The sequence below is a fragment of the Geotrypetes seraphini genome, chromosome 1, assembly GCF_902459505.1.
Source record: "Geotrypetes seraphini chromosome 1, aGeoSer1.1, whole genome shotgun sequence".
Lineage (NCBI taxonomy): Eukaryota > Metazoa > Chordata > Amphibia > Gymnophiona > Dermophiidae > Geotrypetes > Geotrypetes seraphini.
The window spans coordinates 483861979-483887046 of record NC_047084.1 but is presented as its reverse complement, the minus strand read 5'-3'; the positions used below and the strand labels follow the sequence as shown (position 1 = coordinate 483887046).

At 43.3% G+C, this 25068-nt stretch overlaps 14 non-coding genes across 14 annotated transcripts; all 14 read right to left on the bottom strand.

Moving 5' to 3' along the window:
- Positions 1 to 1533: 1533 nt before the first annotated feature.
- Positions 1534 to 1606, bottom strand: TRNAF-GAA. The gene has a single exon. It is a non-coding gene; the product is annotated as a tRNA-Phe (tRNA).
- A 902-nt stretch (positions 1607 to 2508) lies between these two features.
- On the bottom strand, positions 2509 to 2581 carry TRNAF-GAA. Its single transcript has one exon. It is a non-coding gene; the product is annotated as a tRNA-Phe (tRNA).
- A 901-nt stretch (positions 2582 to 3482) lies between these two features.
- Positions 3483 to 3555, bottom strand: TRNAF-GAA. The gene has a single exon. It is a non-coding gene; the product is annotated as a tRNA-Phe (tRNA).
- Positions 3556 to 3995: 440 nt separating this feature from the next.
- Positions 3996 to 4067, bottom strand: TRNAQ-CUG. The gene has a single exon. It is a non-coding gene; the product is annotated as a tRNA-Gln (tRNA).
- A 1370-nt stretch (positions 4068 to 5437) lies between these two features.
- TRNAF-GAA lies at positions 5438 to 5510 on the bottom strand. Its single transcript has one exon. It is a non-coding gene; the product is annotated as a tRNA-Phe (tRNA).
- A 2387-nt stretch (positions 5511 to 7897) lies between these two features.
- On the bottom strand, positions 7898 to 7969 carry TRNAQ-CUG. Its single transcript has one exon. It is a non-coding gene; the product is annotated as a tRNA-Gln (tRNA).
- Positions 7970 to 10313: 2344 nt separating this feature from the next.
- TRNAF-GAA lies at positions 10314 to 10386 on the bottom strand. Its single transcript has one exon. It is a non-coding gene; the product is annotated as a tRNA-Phe (tRNA).
- Positions 10387 to 10826: 440 nt separating this feature from the next.
- On the bottom strand, positions 10827 to 10898 carry TRNAQ-CUG. Its single transcript has one exon. It is a non-coding gene; the product is annotated as a tRNA-Gln (tRNA).
- Positions 10899 to 11297: 399 nt separating this feature from the next.
- On the bottom strand, positions 11298 to 11370 carry TRNAF-GAA. Its single transcript has one exon. It is a non-coding gene; the product is annotated as a tRNA-Phe (tRNA).
- Positions 11371 to 20277: 8907 nt separating this feature from the next.
- On the bottom strand, positions 20278 to 20350 carry TRNAF-GAA. The gene has a single exon. It is a non-coding gene; the product is annotated as a tRNA-Phe (tRNA).
- Positions 20351 to 21207: 857 nt separating this feature from the next.
- Positions 21208 to 21280, bottom strand: TRNAF-GAA. Its single transcript has one exon. It is a non-coding gene; the product is annotated as a tRNA-Phe (tRNA).
- Positions 21281 to 21720: 440 nt separating this feature from the next.
- On the bottom strand, positions 21721 to 21792 carry TRNAQ-CUG. Its single transcript has one exon. It is a non-coding gene; the product is annotated as a tRNA-Gln (tRNA).
- A 1368-nt stretch (positions 21793 to 23160) lies between these two features.
- On the bottom strand, positions 23161 to 23233 carry TRNAF-GAA. The gene has a single exon. It is a non-coding gene; the product is annotated as a tRNA-Phe (tRNA).
- Positions 23234 to 24647: 1414 nt separating this feature from the next.
- Positions 24648 to 24719, bottom strand: TRNAQ-CUG. The gene has a single exon. It is a non-coding gene; the product is annotated as a tRNA-Gln (tRNA).
- Between the last annotated feature and the right edge of the window lie 349 nt (positions 24720 to 25068).

The following is a 25068-nucleotide window of genomic DNA, read 5'->3' as shown; positions in this document are numbered from 1 at the left end:
CCATTGGTAAAGGACGTTGCCAATTTGCCTCTTAAAGTAGCTATTTCTCGACATTAAGCATTAAAGGAAAACAGGTTCCACTGAGATTTAAACTCAGATTCCTGGATTCAGAGTCCAGAGTGCTAACCATTACACCAGGGGTGGTCAATCAAGAAAGACCGCTAGCTCACCAAGGCAAAGTGAGTCGATCACCCAGGACTCACTTTGGCTTGGCGATCTATCGGGCCGATCAGTCTTCCTCTCCCCGACGTCAATTCTGCTGTCGGAGAGGAATTGGCTGGCCCGAATTTCCTCTCCAACGGCAGAATTGACGGGAAGAGGAATGCTGGTTGGCCCGAAGCAGGGAGAGCTTGGGGCGTCGGCGTCGTCGGATTTGGGGCCTTTTATCCATTGGTGGCGGTTTGCGTCCTCTTCCCCGATGGCAGCGGCAGTGGCAGTGGCTTGAGGAAGGGCAGGGAGAAAGAAAGAAAGGGGGCAGGCAGGCAGACAGAAGGAAAGAAGAGAAACAGAAAAAAAGAAAGGGGGCATGAAGAGAGAAAGAAAGAAAGGTCATGGAGAGAGGAAGAAAAAGTTTGGGGAGGGAATGAGGTGTGAAGCAGAGGAAGCATACAGGCTGAAAGAAGGAAAGAAAGATTGGATGCACAGTCAGAAGAAGAAAGTGCAACCAGAGACTCATGAAATCACCAGACAAGGTAGGAAAAATGATTTTATTTTAAATTTAGTGATCAAAATGTGTCTGAATTTATATCTACTGTCTATATTTTACAATATGTTCCCCTTTTACTAAACCGCAATATTGGTTTTTAGCGCAGGGAGCCTATGAGAGTCAAGAACAGCACTGGGCATTCAGCGCAGCTCCCTGCGCTAAAAACTATTGTGGTTTAGTAAAAAGGGAGGGGGTGGGTATTTGTCTGTTTTTGTATGGTTGTTTCTGAGGTGACAGTGCATAGAGTCATCTGCCTTGACCTCTTTGGAAAAACCCCGGAATAGCAATGATAATTCACATTTTCTGTGCGTACAGTGTGCGTTGTGTTTTTTTTTTTTATTTTATTGTTGGTAGATCATTTTGACTTGGTCATTTTAAAACTAGCTTGCGAGTCAAAAAAGTGTGAGCACCCCTGCATTACACCATGGAACCAGCAACATATGTAAGTTTTGAAAGAATGGGATGCTGTACATCATACAATTGCTAGACTCTCTTAAAGCAATTCTTTCCATATCTAATAATCCACCAAGGTCACTTCTCACTTTTAATGCTTGCGCCTTCTGCCATCATTCAAGGAATCCCCAAGCTGAAAAGGATCTATTGAAGAATGCTAGGCAATTTTATTGCTAAGGATTAAACCTGAAGGTACCATGTTGTTAGAACTATTGCAGCCGAGATCTGCCTCCTACAGCAATGCTTTCCTAGAGGGGGGGGTCTAGCTACCACAGCTGGGAACGATCCCCTACTGTGCTGGAATGCTTTTGTATAAGGAGGTGGGCGGGGAATCTCTAGGGGGCCTTTTCTATTCTGTTATGGGAGAAAAAGACTGCTGAAACCTGGGTTTGAACCAGGGACCTTTAGAACTTCAGTCTAATGCTCTCCCAACTGAGCTATTTCAGCTGACTTGGAAGTTTTGCCCTTTGCCTCAGCAGCTGCAAAATGTCTTCCTGTGAATATACTTTGTTTTCCAAAAAGAGAAGGCTATTTAAAACCAACGTTCTGCCCTCGCTCATCGGAAACTCTGATGGTCTACCTACACGAGAAATTCCAAAAGCCTCAGTATCAGTGGGATTCATGCATAACACAGGAGTCAGAAAGCCAAAGGGTCACTGGTCGTCATCCATCCAAAAGTCTTAAAGGCCATGAGTTACCTTCTTGGATGTTGCTTTCCTTGTACTGATCCTTTCTCCTTAAGGAAATCTACGCATACAAACTTACTTGTCCTGAGTAAAGAAAATGGTTTCTACTCCTTCTTTCCAACCAGTTTCCATTGGTAAAGGCCCTTTACAATTTGACTCTTAATGTACCTATATCCCACCATTTAGCTTTAAAGGAAAACAGGTTCCATTGAGTTTTGAAGTCAGATTCGTGGAATCAGAGACCAGAATGCTAACCATTACACCATGGAACTAAAAACACGCATAGGTTTTGAAGGAATGTGATGCTGTACATCATATAATTGCTAGCCTCTCTTGATGCAATTCTTTCCATTTCTAATAATCCACCAAAGTCAATTCTAACTTTAATGCCTGAGCCTTTGGCCTTCATTTAAGGAATCACCAAACTAAAAATGATCTAGTGATAAATGCCAGGCAATTTTGTTGCTAAAGATTTACCCAGAAAGTTCTATGTTGTTGGATATCCTGTAACCGAGATCTGCCTCCTATAACAATACTTTCCTTCAAGGGGTATAGCTACCACAGCTGGGATTGATCCCGTACTGTGCTCGACTGCTTTTGCTTATGGAGGTGGGCTGATAATATCTTGGGGGCCTTTTCTACTCTGTTAGGGGAGAAAAAGAGTGCTGAAACCTGGGATTGAATCAGGGACCTTTAGATCTTCAGTCTAATGCTCTCCCAACTGAGCTATTTCAGCTGGTTTGGTGGTTTTGCCCTTTGCCTCAATAGCTGCAAAATGTCTTCCTGTAAATATACTTTCTTCTCCAAAAAGAGAAGGCTATTTAAGACCAATGTTCTGCCCTCGCTCATCGGAAACTCTGATGGTCTACCTACACCAGAAATTCCAAAATCCTCATTGTCAGTGGGATTCATGCATAACACAGGAGTCAGAAAGCCAAAGGGTCACTGGTCGTCATCCATCCAAAAGTCTTAAAGGCCATGAGTTACCTTCTTGGATGTTGCATTCCTTGTACTGATCCTTTCTCCTTAAGGAAATCTACGCATACAAACTTACTTGTCCCGAGTAAAGAAAATGGTTTCTACTCCTTCTTTCCAACCAGTTTCCATTGGTAAAGGCCCTTTACAATTTGACTCTTAATGTACCTATATCCCACCATTTAGCTTTAAAGGAAAACAGGTTCCATTGAGTTTTGAAGTCAGATTCGTGGAATCAGAGACCAGAATGCTAACCATTACACCATGGAACTAAAAACACGCATAGGTTTTGAAGGAATGTGATGCTGTACATCATATAATTGCCAGCCTCTCTTGATGCATTTCTTTCCATTTCTAATAATCCACCAAGGTCAATTCTCACTTTAATGCCTGAGCCTTTGGCCTTCATTTAAGGAATCCACAAACTAAAAATGATCTAGTGATAAATGCCAGGCAATATTGTTGCTAAAGATTTGCCCAGAAAGTTCTATGTTATTGGGTATCCTGTAACCGAGATCTGCCTCCTATAACAATACTTTCCTTCAGGGGGTCTAGCTACCTCAGGTGGGATTGATCCCCTACTGTGCTCGAATGCTTTTGTTTATGGAGGTGGGCTGTAATATCTTGGGGGCCTTTTCTACTCTGTTAGGTGAGAAAAAGAATGCTGAAACCTAGGATTGAACCAGGGACCTTTAGATCTTCAGTCTAATGCTCTCCCAACTGAGCTATTTCAGCTGGTTTTGGTGGTTTTGCCCTTTGCCTCAACAGCTGCAAAATGTCTTCCTGTGAATATACTTTCTTTTCCAAAAAGAGAAGGCTATTTAAGACCAACATTCTGCCCTCGCTCATCGAAAACTCTGATGGTCTACCTACACCAGAAATTCCAAAAGCCTCAGTGTCAGTGGGATTCATGCATAACACAGGAGTCAGAAAGCCAAAGAGTTACTGGTCGCCATCCATCCAAAAGTCATAAAGGCCATGAGTTACCTTCCTGGATGTTGCTTTCCTGGTATTGATCCTTTTTCCTTAAGGAAATCTATGCATACAAACCTACTTATCCAGGGTAGGGAAATGGTTTGCTACTCCTTCTTTCCAACCAGTTTCCATTGGTAAAGAACCTTGCCAATTTGCCTCTTAAAGTAGTTATTTCCCGACATTAAGCATTAAAGGAAAACAGGTTCCACTGAGATTTGAACTCAGATTCCTGGATTCAGAGTCCAGAGTGCTAACCATTACACCATGGAACCAACAAAATATGTAAGTTTTGAAAGAATGGGATGCTGTACATCATACAATTGCTAGACTCTCTTAGAGCAATTCTTTCCATATCTAATAATCCACCAAGGTCACTTCTCACTTTTAATGCTTGCGCCTTCTGCCATCATTCAAGGAATCCCCAAGCTGAAAAGGATCTATTGAAGAATGCTAGGCAATTTTATTGCTAAGGATTAAACCTGAAGGTACCATGTTGTTAGAACTATTGCAGCCGAGATCTGCCTCCTACAGCAATGCTTTCCTAGAGGGGGGGGTCTAGCTACCACAGCTGGGAACGATCCCCTACTGTGCTGGACTGCTTTTGTGTATGGAGGTGGGCGGGGAATCTCTAGGGGGCCTTTTCTACTCTGTTAGGGGAGAAAAAGACTGCTGAAACCTGGATTTGAACCAGGGACCTTAAGATTTTCAGTCTAATTCTCTCCCAACTGAGCTATTTCAGCTGGTTTGGCGGTGTTGCCCTTTTCCTCAACAGCTGTAAAATGTCTTCCTGTGAATATACTTTCTTTTCCAAAAAGAGAAGGCTATTTAAGACCAACGTTCTGCCCTCGCTCATCGAAAACTCTGATGGTCTACCTACACCAGAAATTCCAAAAGCCTCAGTGTCAGTGGGATTCATGCATAACACAGGAGTCAGAAAGCCAAAGAGTTACTGGTCGCCATCCATCCAAAAGTCATAAAGGCCATGAGTTACCTTCCTGGATGTTGCTTTCTTGGTATTGATCCTTTTTCCTTAAGGAAATCTATGCATACAAACGTACTTGTCCCAAGTAAAGAAAATGGTTTCTACTCCTTCTTTCCAACCAGTTTCCATTGGTAAAGGCCCTTCATAATTTTACTCTTAAAGTACCTATATCCCGCCATTTAGCTTTAAAGGAAAACAGGTTCCATTGAGTTTTGAACTCAGATTCGTGGGATCAGAGACCAGAATGCTATCCATTACACCATGGAATTAAAAACACGCATAGGTTTTGAAGGAATGTGATGCTGTACATCATATAATTGCTAGCCTCTCTTGATGCAATTCTTTCCATTTCTAATAATCCACCAAAGTCAATTCTAACTTTAATGCCTGAGCCTTTGGCCTTCATTTAAGGAATCCACAAACTAAAAATGATCTAGTGATAAATGCCAGGCAATTTTGTTGCTAAAGATTTACCCAGAAAGTTCTATGTTGTTGGATATCCTGTAACCGAGATCTGCCTCCTATAACAATACTTTCCTTCAAGGGGTATAGCTACCACAGCTGGGATTGATCCTGTACTGTGCTCGACTGCTTTTGTTTATGGAGGTGGGCTGATAATATCTTGGGGGCCTTTTCTACTCTGTTAGGGGAGAAAAAGAGTGCTGAAACCTGGGATTGAACCAGGGACCTTTAGATCTTCAGTCTAATGCTCTCCCAACTGAGCTATTTCAGCTGGTTTGGTGGTTTAGCCCTTTGCCTCAATAGCTGCAAAATGTCTTCCTGTAAATATACTTTCTTCTCCAAAAAGAGAAGGCTATTTAAGACCAACGTTCTGCCCTCGCTCATCGGAAACTCTGATGGTCTACCTACACCAGAAATTCCAAAAGCCTCATTGTCAGTGGGATTCATGCATAACACAGGAGTCAGAAAGCCAAAGGGTCACTGGTCGTCATCCATCCAAAAGTCTTAAAGGCCATGAGTTACCTTCTTGGATGTTGCATTCCTTGTACTGATCCTTTCTCCTTAAGGAAATCTACGCATACAAACTTACTTGTCCCGAGTAAAGAAAATGGTTTCTACTCCTTCTTTCCAACCAGTTTCCATTGGTAAAGGCCCTTTACAATTTGACCCTTAATGTACCTATATCCCACCATTTAGCTTTAAAGGAAAACAGGTTCCATTGAGTTTTGAAGTCAGATTCGTGGAATCAGAGACCAGAATGCTAACCATTACACCATGGAACTAAAAACACGCATAGGTTTTGAAGGAATGTGATGCTGTTCATCATATAATTGCCAGCCTCTTTGATGCATTTCTTTCCATTTCTAATAATCCACCAAGGTCAATTCTCACTTTAATGCCTGAGCCTTTGGCCTTCATTTAAGGAATCAACAAACTAAAAATGATCTAGTGATAAATGCCAGGCAATATTGTTGCTAAAGATTTGCCCAGAAAGTTCTATGTTATTGGATATCCTGTAACCGAGATCTGCCTCCTATAACAATACTTTCCTTCAGGGGGTCTAGCTACCTCAGCTGGGATTGATCCCCTACTGTGCTCGACTGCTTTTGTTTATGGAGGTGGGCTGATAATATCTTGGGGGCCTTTTCTACTCTGTTAGGGGAGAAAAAGAATGCTGAAACCTAGGATTGAACCAGGGACCTTTAGATCTTCAGATTAATGCTCTCCCAACGGAGCTATTTCAGCTGGTTTGGTGGTTTTGCCCTTTGCCTCAATAGCTGCAAAATGTCTTCCTGTAAATATACTTCCTTCTCCAAAAAGAGAAGGCTATTTAAGACCAACGTTCTGCCCTCGCTCTTCGGAAACTCTGATGGTCTACCTACACCAGAAATTCCAAAAGCCTCAATGTCAGTGGTATTCATGCATAACATAGCAGTCCAAAAGCCAAATGGTCACTGGTCGTTATCCATCCAAAAGTCTTAAAGGCCATGAGTTACCTTCTTGGATGTTGCTTTCCTTGTACTGATCTTTCTCCTTAAGGAAATCTACGCATACAAATTTACTTGTCCCGAGTAAAGAAAATGGTTTCTACTCCTTCTTTCCAACCAGTTTCCATTGGTAAAGGCCCTTTACAATTTGACTCTTAATGTACCTATATCCCACCATTTAGCTTTAAAGGAAAACAGGTTCTATTGAGTTTTGAAGTCAGATTCGTGGAATCAGAGACCAGAATGCTATCCATTACACCATGGAACTAAAAACACGCATAGGTTTTGAAGGAATGTGATGCTGTACATCATATAATTGTCAGCCTCTCTTGATGCATTTCTTTCCATTTCTAATAATCCACCAAGGTTAATTCTCACTTTAATGCCTGAGCCTTTGGCCTTCATTTAAGGAATCCACAAACTAAAAATGATTTAGTGATAAATGCCAGGCAATATTGTTGCTAAAGATTTACCCAGAAAGTTCTATGTTATTGGATATCCTGTAACCGAGATCTGCCTCCTATAACAATACTTTCCTTCAGGGGGTTTAGCTACCTCAGCTGGGATTGATCCCCTACTGTGCTCGAATGCTTTTGTTTATGGAGGTGGGCTGTAATATCTTGGGGGCCTTTTCTACTCTGTTAGGTGAGAAAAAGAATGCTGAAACTTAGGATTGAACCAGGGACCTTTAGATCTTCAGATTAATGCTCTCCCAACTGAGCTATTTCAGCTGGTTTTGGTGGTTTTGCCCTTTGCCTCAACAGCTGCAAAATGTCTTCCTGTGAATATACTTTCTTTTCCAAAAAGAGAAGGCTATTTAAGACCAACGTTCTGCCCTCGCTCATCGAAAACTCTGATGGTCTACCTACACCAGAAATTCCAAAAGCCTCAGTGTCAGTGGGATTCATGCATAACACAGGAGTCAGAAAGCCAAAGAGTTACTGGTCGCCATCCATCCAAAAGTCATAAAGGCCATGAGTTACCTTCCTGGATGTTGCTTTCCTGGTATTGATCCTTTTTCCTTAAGGAAATCTATGCATACAAACCTACTTATCCAGGGTAGGGAAATGGTTTGCTACTCCTTCTTTCCAACCAGTTTCCATTGGTAAAGAACCTTGCCAATTTGCCTCTTAAAGTAGTTATTTCCCGACATTAAGCATTAAAGGAAAACAGGTTCCACTGAGATTTGAACTCAGATTCCTGGATTCAGAGTCCAGAGTGCTAACCATTACATCATGGAACCAACAACATATGTAAGTTTTGAAAGAATGGGATGCTGTACATCATACAATTGCTAGACTCTCTTAGAGCAATTCTTTCCATATCTAATAATCCACCAAGGTCACTTCTCACTTTTAATGCTTGCGCCTTCTGCCATCATTCAAGGAATCCCCAAGCTGAAAAGGATCTATTGAAGAATACTAGGCAATTTTATTGCTAAGGATTAAACCTGAAGGTACCATGTTGTTAGAACTATTGCAGCCGAGATCTGCCTCCTACAGCAATGCTTTCCTAGAGGGGGGGGTCTAGCTACCACAGCTGGGAACGATCCCCTACTGTGCTGGACTGCTTTTATGTATGGAGGTGGGCGGGGAATCTCTAGGGGGCCTTTTCTACTCTGTTAGGGGAGAAAAAGACTGTTGAAACCTGGATTTGAACCAGGGACCTTAAGATTTTCAGTCTAATTCTCTCCCAACTGAGCTATTTCAGCTGGTTTGGCGGTGTTGCCCTTTTCCTCAACAGCTGTAAAATGTCTTCCTGTGAATATACTTTCTTTTCCAAAAAGAGAAGGCTATTTAAGACCAACGTTCTGCCCTCGCTCATCGAAAACTCTGATGGTCTACCTACACCAGAAATTCCAAAAGCCTCAGTGTCAGTGGGATTCATGCATAACACAGGAGTCAGAAAGCCAAAGAGTTACTGGTCGCCATCCATCCAAAAGTCATAAAGGCCATGAGTTACCTTCCTGGATGTTGCTTTCCTGGTATTGATCCTTTTTCCTTAGGGAAATCTACGCATACAAACGTACTTGTCCCAAGTAAAGAAAATGGTTTCTACTCCTTCTTTCCAACCAGTTTCCATTGGTAAAGGCCCTTCATAATTTTACTCTTAAAGTACCTATATCCCGCCATTTAGCTTTAAAGGAAAACAGGTTCCATTGAGTTTTGAAGTCAGATTCGTGGAATCAGAGACCAGAATGCTATCCATTACACCATGGAATTAAAAACACGCATAGGTTTTGAAGGAATGTGATGCTGTACATCATATAATTGCTAGCCTCTCTTGATGCAATTCTTTCCATTTCTAATAATCCACCAAAGTCAATACTAACTTTAATGCCTGAGCCTTTGGCCTTCATTTAAGGAATCACCAAACTAAAAATGATCTAGTGATAAATGCCAGGCAATTTTGTTGCTAAAGATTTACCCAGAAAGTTCTATGTTGTTGGATATCCTGTAACCGAGATCTGCCTCCTATAACAATACTTTCCTTCAAGGGGTATAGCTACCACAGCTGGAATTGATCCCGTACTGTGCTCGACTGCTTTTGTTTATGGAGGTGGGCTGATAATATCTTGGGGGCCTTTTCTACTCTGTTAGGGGAGAAAAAGAGTGCTGAAACCTAGGATTGAACCAGGGACCTTTAGATCTTCAGTCTAATGCTCTCCCAAATGATCTATTTCAGCTGGTTTGGTGGTTTTGCCCTTTGCCTCAATAGCTGCAAAATGTCTTCCTGTAAATATACTTCCTTCTCCAAAAAGAGAAGGCTATTTAAGACCAACGTTCTGCCCTCGCTCTTCGGAAACTCTGATGGTCTACCTACACCAGAAATTCCAAAAGCCTCAATGTCAGTGGTATTCATGCATAACATAGCAGTCCAAAAGCCAAATGGTCACTGGTCGTTATCCATCCAAAAGTCTTAAAGGCCATGAGTTACCTTCTTGGATGTTGCTTTCCTTGTACTGATCCTTTCTCCTTAAGGAAATCTACGCATACAAACTTACTTGTCCCGAGTAAAGAAAATGGTTTCTACTTCTTCTTTCCAACCAGTTTCCATTGGTAAAGGCCCTTTACAATTTGACTCTTAATGTACCTATATCCCACCATTTAGCTTTAAAGGAAAACAGGATCCATTGAGTTTTGAAGTCAGATTCGTGGAATCAGAGACCAGAATGCTAACCATTACACCATGGAACTAAAAACACGCATAGGTTTTGAAGGAATGTGATGCTGTATATCATATAATTGCCAGCCTCTCTTGATGCATTTCTTTCCATTTCTAATAATCCACCAAGGTTAATTCTCACTTTAATGCCTGAGCCTTTGGCCTTCATTTAAGGAATCCCCAAACTAAAATTGATCTAGTGATAAATGCCAGGCAATATTGTTGCTAAAGATTTACCCAGAAAGTTCTATGTTGTTGGATCTCCTGTAACCGAGATCTGCCTCCTATAACAATACTTTCCTTCAGGGGGTCTAGCTACCTCAGCTGGGATTGATCCCCTACTGTGCTCGAATGCTTTTGTTTATGGAGGTGGGCTGTAATATATTGGGGGCCTTTTCTACTCTGTTAGGTGAGAAAAAGAATGCTGAAACCTAGGATTGAACCAGGGACCTTTAGATCTTCAGTCTAATGCTCTCCCAACTGAGCTATTTCAGCTGGCTTTGGTGGTTTTGCCCTTTGCCTCAACAGCTGCAAAATGTCTTCCTGTGAATATACTTTCTTTTCCAAAAAGAGAAGGCTATTTAAGACCAACGTTCTGCCCTCGCTCATCGAAAACTCTGATGGTCTACCTACACCAGAAATTCCAAAAGCCTCAATGTCAGTGGTATTCATGCATAACATAGCAGTCCAAAAGCCAAATTGTCACTGGTCGTTATCCATCCAAAAGTCATAAATGCCATGGGTGACCTGCTTGGATTTTGCTTTTCTTATACTGATTCTTTTTCCTTAAGGAAATGTACGCATTCAAACCTACTTGTCCAGGGAAGGGAAATGGTTTGCTACTCATTCTTTCCAACCAGTTTCCATTGGTAAAGAACCTTGCCAATTTGCCTCTTAAAGTAGCTATTTCCCGACATTAAGCATTAAAGGAAAACAAGTTCCACTGAGATTTGAACTCAGATTCCTGGATTCAGAGTCCAGAGTGCTAACAATTACACCATGGAACCAACAACATATACAAGTTTTGAAAGAATGGGATGCTGTACATTATACAATTGCTAGACTCTCTTAAAGCAATTCTTTCCATATCTAATAATCCATCAAGGTCACTTCTCACTTTTAATGCTTGCGCCTTCTGCCATCATTCAAGGAATCCCCAAGCTGAAAAGGATCTATTGAAGAATGCTAGGAAATTTTATTGCTAAGGATTAATCCTGAAGGTACCATGTTGTTAGAACTACTGCAGCCGAGATCTGCCTCCTACAGCAATGCTTTCCTATAGGGGGGGGGGGGTCTAGCTACCACAGCTGGGAACGATCCCCTACTGTTCTCGACTGCTTTTGTTTATGGAGGTGGGCTGATAATATCTTGGGGGCCTTTTCTACTCTGTTAGGGGAGAAAAAGAGTGCTGAAACCTGGGATTGAACCAGGGACCTTTAGATCTTCAGTCTAATGCTCTCCCAACTGAGCTATTTCAGCTGGTTTGGTGGTTTTGCCCTTTGCCTCAACAGCTGCAAAATGTCTTCCTGTAAATATATATTCTTCTCCAAAAAGAGAAGGCTATTTAAGACCAACGTTCTGCCCTCGCTCATCGGAAACTCTATCTCATGGTCTACCTACACCAGAAATTCCAAAAGCCTCAATGTCAGTGGTATTCATGCATAACATAGCAGTCCAAAAGCCAAATGGTCACTGGTCGTTATCCATCCAAAAGTCTTAAAGGCCATGAGTTACCTTCTTGGATGTTGCTTTCCTTGTACTGATCCTTTCTCCTTAAGGAAAATCTACGCATACAAACCTTACTTGTCCCGAGTAAAGAAAATGGTTCTACTCCTTCTTTCCAACCAGTTTCCATTGGTAAAGGCCCTTTACAATTTGACTCTTAATGTACCTATATCCCACCATTTAGCTTTTAAAGGAAAACAGGTTCCATTGAGTTTTGAAGTCAGATTCGTGGAATCAGAGACCAGAATGCTAACCATTACACCATGGAACTAAAAACACGCATAGGTTTTGAAGGAATGTGATGCTGTACATCATATAATTGCCAGCCTCTCTTGATGCATTTCTTTCCATTTCTAATAATCCACCAAGGTTAATTCTCACTTTAATGCCTGAGCCTTTGGCCTTCATTTAAGGAATCCCCAAACTAAAATTGAATCTAGTGATAAATGCCAGGCAATATTGTTTGCTAAAGATTTACCCAGAAAGTTCTATGTTGTTGGATCTCCTGTAACCGAGATCTGCCTCCTATAACAATACTTTCCTTCAGGGGGTCTAGCTACCTCAGCTGGGATTGATCCCCTACTGTGCTCGAATTGCTTTTGTTTATGGAGGTGGGCTGTAATATCTTGGGGGCCTTTTCTACTCTGTTAGGTGAGAAAAAGACTGCTGAAACCTAGGATTTGAACCAGGGACCTTTAGATCTTCAGTCTAATGCTCTCCCAACTGAGCTATTTCAGCTGGCTTGGAAGTTTTGCCCTTTGCCTCAGCAGCTGCAAAATGTCTTCCTGTGAATATACTTTATTTTCCAAAAAGAGAAGGGAGCCGGCGTGAAGAAGGTCGCCACAGCAGCCGCGTGGCTGAGGAAAAAAAAAAAACAGCAGCAGCTTTTTTTTTTCAGGGAGCCGGAGAGGGAGAGGTTGCGGCGGTGAGGAGCGGGTAGCGGCGAGAGTTAGCTCCGCCACCCGCGTCACCAGCCGCGACACCAGCGCAGGACTCCCCATTAAGAGAAGGGAGCCGGCGTGAAGAAGGTCGCCACAGCAGCCGCGTGGCTGAGGAAAAAAAAAAAAACAGCAGCAGCTTTTTTTTTTCAGGGAGCCGGGAGAGAGGAGAGGTGCGGCGGTGAGGAGCGGGTAGCGGCGAGAGTTAGCTCCGCCCACCCGCGTCACCAGCCGCGACACCAGCGCAGGACTCCCCATTAAGAGGGGGGTGCCAACGGCGCGCGGGCCGTTCGGTGCGCGGCGAATGCGAGCGGCAAAGGCGCTCGCCTTAGCGAAGAGCGCCTTTGCGAAGGAGCCCTTAGAAGGAGCACAGGCAGCCCAGCAGAGAACTCTAAACTTCTAACTTAAAAAAAACAAACAAAAAAAACAACAAAAAAAACCTTTTCTTCTGTTCCCATTCTTCTCTTCTCTCTCTATTCTTTCAGCTAGCTGCACGCCAAGCTAACTCACACTCAGCTAACCCCTTTCAGATACCCTCAGCTCTTAACTTCTTATTCTCTCAGACACCTAAATCTTTCATAATCTCGCACTAGCTCTCAGCAGGATTTTTTCTAACTCTCCTTTCTTTTTCTAATTTAACTGACAGGCTGACCTAATTCACAACTTGAAAATGGCAGGGAGGACTAGAAGCGCCAAGGGTACAACCACATCCAGCATTCCAGTCACCATGGGGACCCTGGAGGAGATCACGGACGGCGAACGAAGGGAGGAGGACTCAGGGCGGTGGACAGAGGTCTCCGTGCAGACCGAAATCCATCCCCGACACTACACTACAGCCTCCACGCAGACAGAGGAGGCTGCTCAGCTGGACGGAGCCCTCATGCAAGAACTGCGGAGCCTCAGGAGGAGGGTGGTTCGCCTGAGAAGCATCCGAGAGGATGAAGCCTACATCGACGGAGTCGTTCAGGAGTTGTCCCAAATTACAGAGCAGACCCACGACAAGTCCATTCTTGAGACACCCAAATCATCAGTTTTGAAGCCAACATTTGGGTTACAGGAAATGGCTGGCGGCAATGACACCTGGCAGTTGGTGACCTCTTCCACAGTAAACATAGAAGATCCCCCCTCCTTTTTTCAATCTCTTCATCCTCTTCTTTTTCTCCCCAACAGGCCGGCCCTACATCAACCCCGCATCTCGTCCTGAAGAATAGATTCCAGATTCTTCAGGAAGAAGCTGCCGACAAGGTACAGGAGCAGGCCCAGCACGAAGAACTCGAAGAACAGGCCCAACACGCAACCCCATCTGCTGACCGACTTCCTCCTCCTCCACAACGGAAGAAGCGCAGAGTTATAGTCATTGGGGACTCCATGCTGATGGGCACCGAGGGACCAATCTGCAGACCGGATGCACAATCAAGAGAGGTTTGCTGTCTGCCTGGTGCCAAAATACGGGACATCACCACCAGCCTAGGGAAATATTACTTACACCTCATGACCATTTTCCTATGCTTCTTATCCATATAGGTACGAATGACACTGCCAGGAACACCCGACAGAAACCATCGCCAGAGACTTCGGAGCCTTGGGTGAGAGGCTGAAGCAGACAAGTGCGCAGGTAGTCTTCTCATCAATCCTACCAGTTAGAGGCAAGGGAAGAGCCAGAGATGAATGCATCCTGAGAACGAACGAATGGCTACGAGGATGGTGTCGAGATATGAACTTCGGATTCCTGGATCATAGAGAGGCGCTGCAAGGACTACAGGGACCAGACGGACTCCATTTGACCAGCATGAGGTAAGAACATCTTTGGACACCGACTAGCCCGCCTACTTCGCAGGGCTTTAAACTAGGTAAGTTGGGGGAGGGGACCTACTCATATACTGGGGTGGAAAGGAACTATCCTGATGGGACGAGTCGACACTCAGATTCCGAGGTAAGGACCCAATATGCAAACAGTTCTCTTGGAGCCACACAGACTCGGTCAGGAATAGCCTTACAGGGACCTCAGCAAACACAAAGTGTGGAGGGCCATGTATGTTAATGCACACAGTTTAGGCAATAAAATTATAGAACTAGAAACTGAAATAAGGGATGCCAACCTGGACGTGGTGGCAATATCCGAGACTTGGTTCACTGACGCACATGGGTGGGATATGGCTATACCGGGTACAATCTACTTCGTCAGGACAGAGAGGGCAGGTTAGATGGAGGGGTAGCACTATACATTAAGGAAGACATCAAAACTACCAGGATCACTGATGTCAAGTATACCGGGGAGTCCCTCTGGGTTAACCTGGCACGAGGTAGTAAAAAATTGCCTGTATCTTGGTGTGGTATACAGACCCTCCAAGACAACCGGAAAACATGGACGCAGAATTAATGAAGACATAGAGAATATAACTCTACGGGGTGACACTGTGCTGCTAGGGGACTTCAATATGCCTGACGCAGACTGGAACCATTTTCAGCAGCAACCAGCAGCAGCAGGAGGCTTCTGAACTCCATAAAAGGAGTACATCTCAGACAGATGGTAACGGAGCCCACTAGGGCCCAGACGATCCTAGACCTGGTACTCACAAACGGGGAAAAGCATCTCAGAGGTCTCGGTAGGGATACGCTAGCCTCCAGCGACCATAAACATGGTATGGTTCAACATTGGGAAAGGATCCCCTAAATCAACCACAAAAACAAAGGTGCTCAACTTTCGGGGCGCCAACTTCGCACGTATGGGAGATCACGTTCATCAGACGCTACAGGACCAAGCAGAGACCGGAAATGTGGAAACTATGTGGTCGTAACCTGAAATCATCCATACACGAAGCAACTAATCGCTACATAAAATCAGTAGATAAACGGCAAAGAAACAACAAACCCCAATGGTTCACTGAAGAGATCCTCACTCCTCATTAAGGAGAAGAAAAAAGCATTTCTTTCCTACAAACGCACCCAGAGAAGAGAAACTAAAGTAGAATATAAACCAGATCGGCAGCGGTCAAAACAGCAGTAGGGAGGCAAAACGTCGAGTGGAGGAAGCTCTGGCAAAAAACATTAAAAAAGGGGACAAAGCCTTCTTTAGGTATATCAGCGATAGGAAAAGGAACACAGACAGTATAGTACGCCTTAGACAAACCGGACGGAAACTACGCGGTGGCGGATTCAGAAAAAGCAGAACTACCAAATGAATATTTCTGCTCAGTCTTCACCTGCGAAGCACCGGGACAACGGACCACAATTGATGATAATACAAGACGTGGATGACCCGTTTCAGAACGTTGAGTTCACTCCTGGGGACGTCTACAACGAACTGGCAAGGCTAAAGGTAAACAAGGCCATGGGACCGGACAATTTACACCCAAGAGTGCTCAGAGAATTGAGAGATTGTCCTGGCAGAACCGTTGGCGGTGCTCTTCAATCTCTCACTAAGTACGGGAAAGTTCCGTTGGACTGGAAAACAGCCAATGTCGTTCCTCTACATAAAAAGGGTTGCAAGGCTGAGGCTGCGAACTATAGACCGGTAAGCCTCACCTCAATAGTGTGCAAACTCATGGAAACACTAATTAAGTATAAATTAGATACGATCCTGAACGAGGGAAATCTCCGGGATCCCAGCCAACATGGATTCACCAAGGGTAGGTCATGCCGTCCAATCTAATAAGCTTCTTTGACTGGGTAACAAGAAGACTAGACTCAGGAGAGTCCTTGGACGTCGTGTACCTGGACTTCAGCAAAGCGTTTTGACAGCGTCCCACACCGCAGGCTGCTGAACAAGATGAATTCTATGGGATTAGGAGAGACTCTAACTGCATGGGTTAAAGATGGTTAGTGGCAGACTTCAGAGGTTGGTGGTCAACGTACCCTTTCTAAATGTCAGAGGTGACCAGCGGAGTACCACAGGGTTCGGTCCTGGGCCCACTCCTCTTCAACATATTCATTAGGGGATCTGACTCAAAGGCTCCAGGCAAGGTTAACCTATTCGCTGATGACGCCCAACTATGCAATGTAGTAAACGGCTATAATCTTCAGGATGCTATGGAGCAAGACCTGCGTACTTTAGAAAGTTGGTCCTTGATCTGGCAGCTGGGCTTCAACGCCAAGAAATGTAAGGTTCATGCATCTCGGCAACGGAAATCCTTGCTAGAACTTACACCCTGAATGGAGAAACTTTAACTAGGACTACGGCAAGAACGTGACTTTAGGACTAATATCAGTGCTGACATGAAAGCAGCCCACTCAAGTGGAGAAGGCTTCATCTAAAGCACGGCAAATGATAGGCTGTATCAAGAGAAGCTTCGTCAACAGGAAACCTGAAGTCATGATGCCACTGTACAGAGCCATGGTGAGACCGCATCTGGAATACTGTGTTCAATTCTGGAGGCCACATTACCGTAAGGATGTGCTCAGAGTTGAATCGGTTCAGCGGATGGCCACCAGGATGGTCTCGGGGCTAAAGGGTCTCCCGTACGAAGAAAGACTGAGCAAATTGCAGCTCTACACTCTCGAGGAGCGTAGGGAGAGGGAGACATGATTGAGACATTTAAGTACATCACGGGACGGGTAGAGGTGGAAGATGATATCTTTCTTCTCAGGGGACCCTCGACCACAAGAGGACATCCGCTCAAGCTCAGGGGAGGGAAGTTTCGTGGAGACACCAGGAAATACTTCTTCACGGAGAGAGTGATTGAGCATTGGAACGAGCTTCCAGTGCAGGTGGTCGAGGCACGCTAGCATCTCAGACTTCAAGAACAAATGGGATACCTATGTGGGATCCCTACGAGGTCATGCCAAGGGTTAGGGTCACTAGGACTGAATGAGCGGGTCAGTAGAGTGACAGTTAATTACAATTATTCTTTAGGGGGTCAGTAGATTTAAGAGGGTGGGTAAATAGTGTGGGCAGACTTGATGGGCTATGGCCCTTATCTGCCGTCATCTTTCTATGTTTCTATGTTTCTATTTAAAACCAACGTTCTGCCCTCGCTCATCGGAAACTCTGATGGTCTACCTACACCAGAAATTCCAAAAGCCTCATTGTCAGTGGGATTCATGCATAACACAGGAGTCAGAAAGCCAAAGGGTCACTGGTCGTCATCCATCCAAAAGTCTTAAAGGCCATGAGTTACCTTCTTGGATGTTGCATTCCTTGTACTGATCCTTTCTCCTTAAGGAAATCTACGCATACAAACTTACTTGTCCCGAGTAAAGAAAATGGTTTCTACTCCTTCTTTCCAACCAGTTTCCATTGGTAAAGGCCCCTTTACAATTTGACTCTTAATGTACCTATATCCACCATTTAGCTTTAAAGGAAAACAGGTTCCAATTGAGTTTTGAAGTCAGATTCGTGGAATCAGAGACCAGAATGCTAACCATTACACCATGGAACTAAAAACACGCATAGGTTTTGAAGGAATGTGATGCTGTACATCATATAATTGCCAGCCTCTCTTGATGCATTTCTTTCCATTTCTAATAATCCACCAAGGTTAATTCTCACTTTAATGCCTGAGCCTTTGGCCTTCATTTAAGGAATCCCCAAACTAAAATTGATCTAGTGATAAATGCCAGGCAATATTGTTGCTAAAGATTTACCCAGAAAGTTCTATGTTGTTGGAATCTCCTGTAACCGAGATCTGCCTCTTATAACAATACTTTCCTTCAGGGGGTCTAGCTACCTCAGCTGGGATTGATCCCCTACTGTGCTCGAATGCTTTTGTTTAGGGAGGTGGGCTGTAATATCTTGGGGGCCTTTTCTACTCTGTTAGGTGAGAAAAAGAATGCTGAAACCTAGGATTGAACCAGGACCTTTAGATCTTCAGTCTAATGCTCTCCCAACTGAGCTATTTCAGCTGGTTTTGGTGGTTTTGCCCTTTGCCTAACAGCTGCAAAATGTCTTCCTGTGAATATACTTTCTTTTCCAAAAAGAGAAGGCTATTTAAGACCAACGTTCTGCCCTCGCTCATCGAAAACTCTGATGGTTCTACCTACACCAGAAATTCCAAAATGCCTCAGTGTCAGTGGGATTTATGCATAACCAGGAGTCTGAAAGCCAAAGAGTTACTGGTCGCCATCCATCCAAAAGTCATAAAGGCCATGAGTTACCTTCCTGGATGTTGCTTTCCTGGTATTGATCCCTTTTTCCTTAAGGAAATCTATGCATACAAACCTACTTATCCAGGGTAGGGAAATGGTTTGCTACTCCTTCTTTCCAACCAGTTTCCATTGGTAAAGAACCTTGCCAATTTGCCTCTTAAAGTAGTTATTTCCCGACATTAAGCATTAAAGGGAAAACAGGTTCCACTGAGATTTGAAACTCAGATTCCTGGATTCAGAGTCCAGAGTGCTAACCATTACACCATGGAACAACAACATATGTAAGTTTTGAAAGAATGGGAATGCTGTACATCATACAATTGCTAGACTCTTAGAGCAATTCTTTCCATATCTAATAATCCACAAGGTCACTTCTCACTTTTAATGCTTGCGCCTTCTGCCATCATTCAAGGAATCCCCAAGCTGAAAAGGATCTATTGAAGGGAATGCTAGGCAATTTTATTGCTAAGGATTAAACCTGAAGGTACCATGTTGTTAGAACTATTGCAGCCGAGATCTGCCTCCTACAGCAATGCTTTCCTAGAGGGGGGGGTCTAGCTACCACAGCTGGGAACGATCCCCTACTGTGCTGGACTGCTTTTGTGTATGGAGGTGGGCGGGGAATCTCTAGGGGGCCTTTTCTACTCTGTTAGGGGAGAAAAAGACTGCTGAAACCTGGATTTGAACAGGGACCTTAAGATTTTCAGTCTAATTCTATCCCAACTGAGCTATTTCAGCTGGTTTGGCGGTGTTGCCCTTTTCCTCAACAGCTGTAAAATGTCTTCCTGTGAATATACTTTCTTTTCCAAAAGAGAAGGCTATTTAAGACTAACGTTCTGCCCTCGCTCATCGAAAACTCTGATGGTCTACCTACACCAGAAATTCCAAAAGCCTCAGTGTCAGTGGGATTCATGCATAACACAGGAGTCAGAAAGCCAAAGAGTTACTGGTCGCCATCCATCCAAAAGTCATAAAGGCCATGAGTTACCTTCCTGGATGTTGCTTTCCTGGTATTGATCCTTTTTCCTTAAGGAAATCTACGCATACAAACGTACTTGTCCCAAGTAAAGAAAATGGTTTCTACTCCTTCTTTCCAACCAGTTTCCATTGGTAAAGGCCCTTCATAATTTTACTCTTAAAGTACCTATATCCCGCCATTTAGCTTTAAAGGAAAACAGGTTCCATTGAGTTTTAAAGTCAGATTCGTGGAATCAGAGACCAGAATGCTATCCATTACACCATGGAATTAAAAACACGCATAGGTTTTGAAGGAACATGATGCTGTACATCATTTAATTGCTAGCCTCTCTTGATGCAATTCTTTCCATTTCTAATAATCCACCAAAGTCAATTCTAACTTTAATGCCTGAGCCTTTGGCCTTCATTTTAGGAATCACCAAACTAAAAATGATCTAGTGATAAATGCCAGGCAATTTTGTTGCTAAAGATTTACCCAGAAAGTTCTATGTTGTTGGATATCCTGTAACCGAGATCTGCCTCCTATAACAATACTTTCCTTCAAGGGGTATAGCTACCACAGCTGGGATTGATCCCGTACTGTGCTCGACTGCTTTTGTTTATGGAGGTGGGCTGATAATATCTTGGGGGCCTTTTCTACTCTGTTAGGGGAGAAAAAGAGTGCTGAAACCTGGGATTGAACCAGGGACCTTTAGATCTTCAGTCTAATGCTCTCCCAACTGAGCTATTTCAGCTGGTTTGGTGGTTTTGCCCTTTGCCTCAATAGCTGCAAAATGTCCTTCCTGTAAATATACTTTCTTCTCCAAAAAGAGAAGGCTATTTAAGACCAACGTTCTGCCCTCGCTCATCGGAAACTCTGATGGTCTACCTACACCAGAAATTCCAAAAGCCTCATTGTCAGTGGGATTCATGCATAACACAGGAGTCAGAAAGCCAAAGGGTCACTGGTCGTCATCCATCCAAAAGTCTTAAAGGCCATGAGTTACCTTCTTGGATGTTGCATTCCTTGTACTGATCCTTTCTCCTTAAGGAAATCTACGCATACAAACTTACTTGTCCCGAGTAAAGAAAATGGTTTCTACTCCTTCTTTCCAACCAGTTTCCATTGGTAAAGGCCCTTTACAATTTGACTCTTAATGTACCTATATCCCACCATTTAGCTTTAAAGGAAAACAGGTTCCATTGAGTTTTGAAGTCAGATTCGTGGAATCAGAGACCAGAATGCTAACCATTACACCATGGAACTAAAAACACGCATAGGTTTTGAAGGAATGTGATGCTGTACATCATATAATTGCCAGCCTCTCTTGATGCATTTCTTTCCATTTCTAATAATCCACCAAGGTCAATTCTCACTTTAATGCCTGAGCCTTTGGCCTTCATTTAAGGAATCCACAAACTAAAAATGATCTAGTGATAAATGCCAGGCAATATTGTTGCTAAAGTTTTGCCCAGAAAGTTCTATGTTATTGGATATCCTGTAACCGAGATCTGCCTCCTATAACAATACTTTCCTTCAGGGGGTCTAGCTACCTCAGGTGGGATTGAATATCTTGGGGGCCTTTTCTACTCTGTTAGGTGAGAAAAAGAATGCTGAAACCTAGGATTGAACCAGGGACCTTTAGATCTTCAGTCTAATGCTCTCCCAACTAAGCTATTTCAGCTGGTTTTGGTGGTTTTGCCCTTTGCCTCAACAGCTGCAAAATGTCTTCCTGTGAATATACTTTCTTTTCCAAAAGAGAAGGCTATTTAAGACCAACGTTCTGCCCTCGCTCATCGAAAACTCTGATGGTCTACCTACACCAGAAATTCCAAAAGCCTCAGTGTCAGTGGGATTCATGCATAACACAGGAGTCAGAAAGCCAAAGAGTTACTGGTCGCCATCCATCCAAAAGTCATAAAGGCCATGAGTTACCTTCCTGGATGTTGCTTTCCTGGTATTGATCCTTTTTCCTTAAGGAAATCTATGCATACAAACCTACTTATCCAGGGTAGGGAAATGGTTTGCTACTCCTTCTTTCCAACCAGTTTCCAATTGGTAAAGAACCTTGCCAATTTGCCTCTTAAAGTAGTTATTTCCCGACATTAAGCATTAAAGGAAAACAGGTTCCACTGAGATTTGAACTCAGATTCCTGGATTCAGAGTCCAGAGTGCTAACCATTACACCATGGAACCAACAACATATGTAAGTTTTGAAAGAATGGGATGCTGTACATCATACAATTGCTAGACTCTCTTAGAGCAATTCTTTCCATATCTAATAATCCACCAAGGTCACTTCTCACTTTTAATGCTTGCGCCTTCTGCCATCATTCAAGGAATCCCCAAGCTGAAAAGGATCTATTGAAGAATGCTAGGCAATTTTATTGCTAAGGATTAAACCTGAAGGTACCATGTTGTTAGAACTATTGCAGCCGAGATCTGCCTCCTACAGCAATGCTTTCCTAGAGGGGGGGTCTAGCTACCACAGCTGGGATTGATCCCCTACTGTGCTGGACTGCTTTTGTGTATGGAGATGGGCGGGGAATCTCTAGGGGCCCTTTTCTACTCTGTTAGGGGAGAAAAAGACTGTTGAAACCTGGATTTGAACCAGGGACCTTAAGATTTTCAGTCTAATTCTCTCCCAACTGAGCTATTTCAGCTGGTTTGGCGGTGTTGCCCTTTTCCTCTACAGCTGTAAATGTCTTCCTGTGAATATACTTTCTTTTCCAAAAGAGAAGGCTATTTAAGACCAACGTTCTGCCCTCGCTCATCGAAAACTCTGATGGTCTACCTACACCAGAAATTCCAAAAGCCTCAGTGTCAGTGGGATTCATGCATAACACAGGAGTCAGAAAGCCAAAGAGTTACTGGTCGCCATCCATCCAAAAGTCATAAAGGCCATGAGTTACCTTCCTGGATGTTGCTTTCCTGGTATTGATCCTATTTCCTTAAGGAAATCTACGCATACAAAACGTACTTGTCCCAAGTAAAGAAAATGGTTTCTACTCCTTCTTTCCAACCAGTTTCCATTGGTAAAGGCCCTTCATAATTTTACTCTTAAAGTACCTATATCCCGCCATTTAGCTTTAAAGGAAAACAGGTTCCATTGAGTTTTGAACTCAGATTCGTGGAATCAGAGACCAGAATGCTATCCATTACACCATGGAATTAAAAACACACATAGGTTTTGAAGGAATGTGATGCTGTACATCATATAATTGCTAGCCTCTCTTGATGCAATTCTTTCCATTTCTAATAATCCACCAAAGTCAATTCTAACTTTAATGCCTGAGCCTTTGGCCTTCATTTAAGGAATCACCAAACTAAAAATGATCTAGTGATAAATGCCAGGCAATTTTGTTGCTAAAGATTTACCCAGAAAGTTCTATGTTGTTGGATATCCTGTAACCGAGATCTGCCTCCTATAACAATACTTTCCTTCAAGGGGTATAGCTACCACAGCTGGGATTGATCCCGTACTGTGCTCGACTGCTTTTGTTTATGGAGGTGGGCTGATAATATCTTGGGGGCCTTTTCTACTCTGTTAGGGGAGAAAAAGAGTGCTGAAACCTGGGATTGAACCAGGGACCTTTAGATCTTCAGTCTAATGCTCTCCCAACTGAGCTATTTCAGCTGGTTTGGTGGTTATGCCCTTTGCCTCAATAGCTGCAAAATGTCTTCCTGTAAATATACTTTCTTCTCCAAAAAGAGAAGGCTATTTAAAACCAACGTTCTGCCCTCGCTCATCGGAAACTCTGATGGTCTACCTACACCAGAAATTCCAAAAGCCTCATTGTCAGTGGGATTCATGCATAACACAGGAGTCAGAAAGCCAAAGGGTCACTGGTCGTCATCCATCCAAAAGTCTTAAAGGCCATGAGTTACCTTCTTGGATGTTGCATTCCTTGTACTGATCCTTTCTCCTTAAGGAAATCTACGCATACAAACTTACTTGTCCCGAGTAAAGAAAATGGTTTCTACTCCTTCTTTCCAACCAGTTTCCATTGGTAAAGGCCCTTTACAATTTGACTCTTAATGTACCTATATCCCACCATTTAGCTTTAAAGGAAAACAGGATCCATTGAGTTTTGAAGTCAGATTCGTGGAATCAGAGACCAGAATGCTAACCATTACACCATGGAACTAAAAACACGCATAGGTTTTGAAGGAATGTGATGCTGTATATCATATAATTGCCAGCCTCTCTTGATGCATTTCTTTCCATTTCTAATAATCCACCAAGGTTAATTCTCACTTTAATGCCTGAGCCTTTGGCCTTCATTTAAGGAATCCACAAACTAAAAATGATTTAGTGATAAATGCCAGGCAATATTGTTGCTAAAGATTTACCCAGAAAGTTCTATGTTATTGGATATCCTGTAACCGAGATCTGCCTCCTATAACAATACTTTCCTTCAGGGGGTCTAGCTACCTCAGCTGGGCTTGATCCCCTACTGTGCTCGAATGCTTTTGTTTATGGAGGTGGGCTGTACTATCTTGGGGGCCTTTTCTACTCTGTTAGGTGAGAAAAAGAATGCTGAAACCAAGGATTGAACCAGGGACCTTTAGATCTTCAGTCTAATGCTCTCCCAACTGAGCTATTTCAGCTGGTTTTGGTGGTTTTGCCCTTTGCCTCAACAGCTGCAAAATGTCTTCCTGTGAATATACTTTCTTTTCCAAAAAGAGAAGGCTATTTAAGACCAACGTTCTGCCCTCGCTCATCGAAAACTCTGATGGTCTACCTACACCAGAAATTCCAAAAGCCTCAGTGTCAGTGGGATTCATGCATAACACAGGAGTCAGAAAGCCAAAGAGTTACTGGTCGCCATCCATCCAAAAGTCATAAAGGCCATGAGTTACCTTCCTGGATGTTGCTTTCCTGGTATTGATCCTTTTTCCTTAAGGAAATCTATGCATACAAACCTACTTATCCAGGGTAGGGAAATGGTTTGCTACTCCTTCTTTCCAACCAGTTTCCATTGGTAAAGAACCTTGCCAATTTGCCTCTTAAAGTAGTTATTTCCCGACATTAAGCATTAAAGGAAAACAGGTTCCACTGAGATTTGAACTCAGATTCCTGGATTCAGAGTCCAGAGTGCTAACCATTACATCATGGAACCAACAACATATGTAAGTTTTGAAAGAATGGGATGCTGTACATCATACAATTGCTAGACTCTCTTAGAGCAATTCTTTCCATATCTAATAATCCACCAAGGTCACTTCTCACTTTTAATGCTTGCGCCTTCTGCCATCATTCAAGGAATCCCCAAGCTGAAAAGGATCTATTGAAGAATACTAGGCAATTTTATTGCTAAGGATTAAACCTGAAGGTACCATGTTGTTAGAACTATTGCAGCCGAGATCTGCCTCCTACAGCAATGCTTTCCTAGAGGGGGGGGTCTAGCTACCACAGCTGGGAACGATCCCCTACTGTGCTGGACTGCTTTTATGTATGGAGGTGGGCGG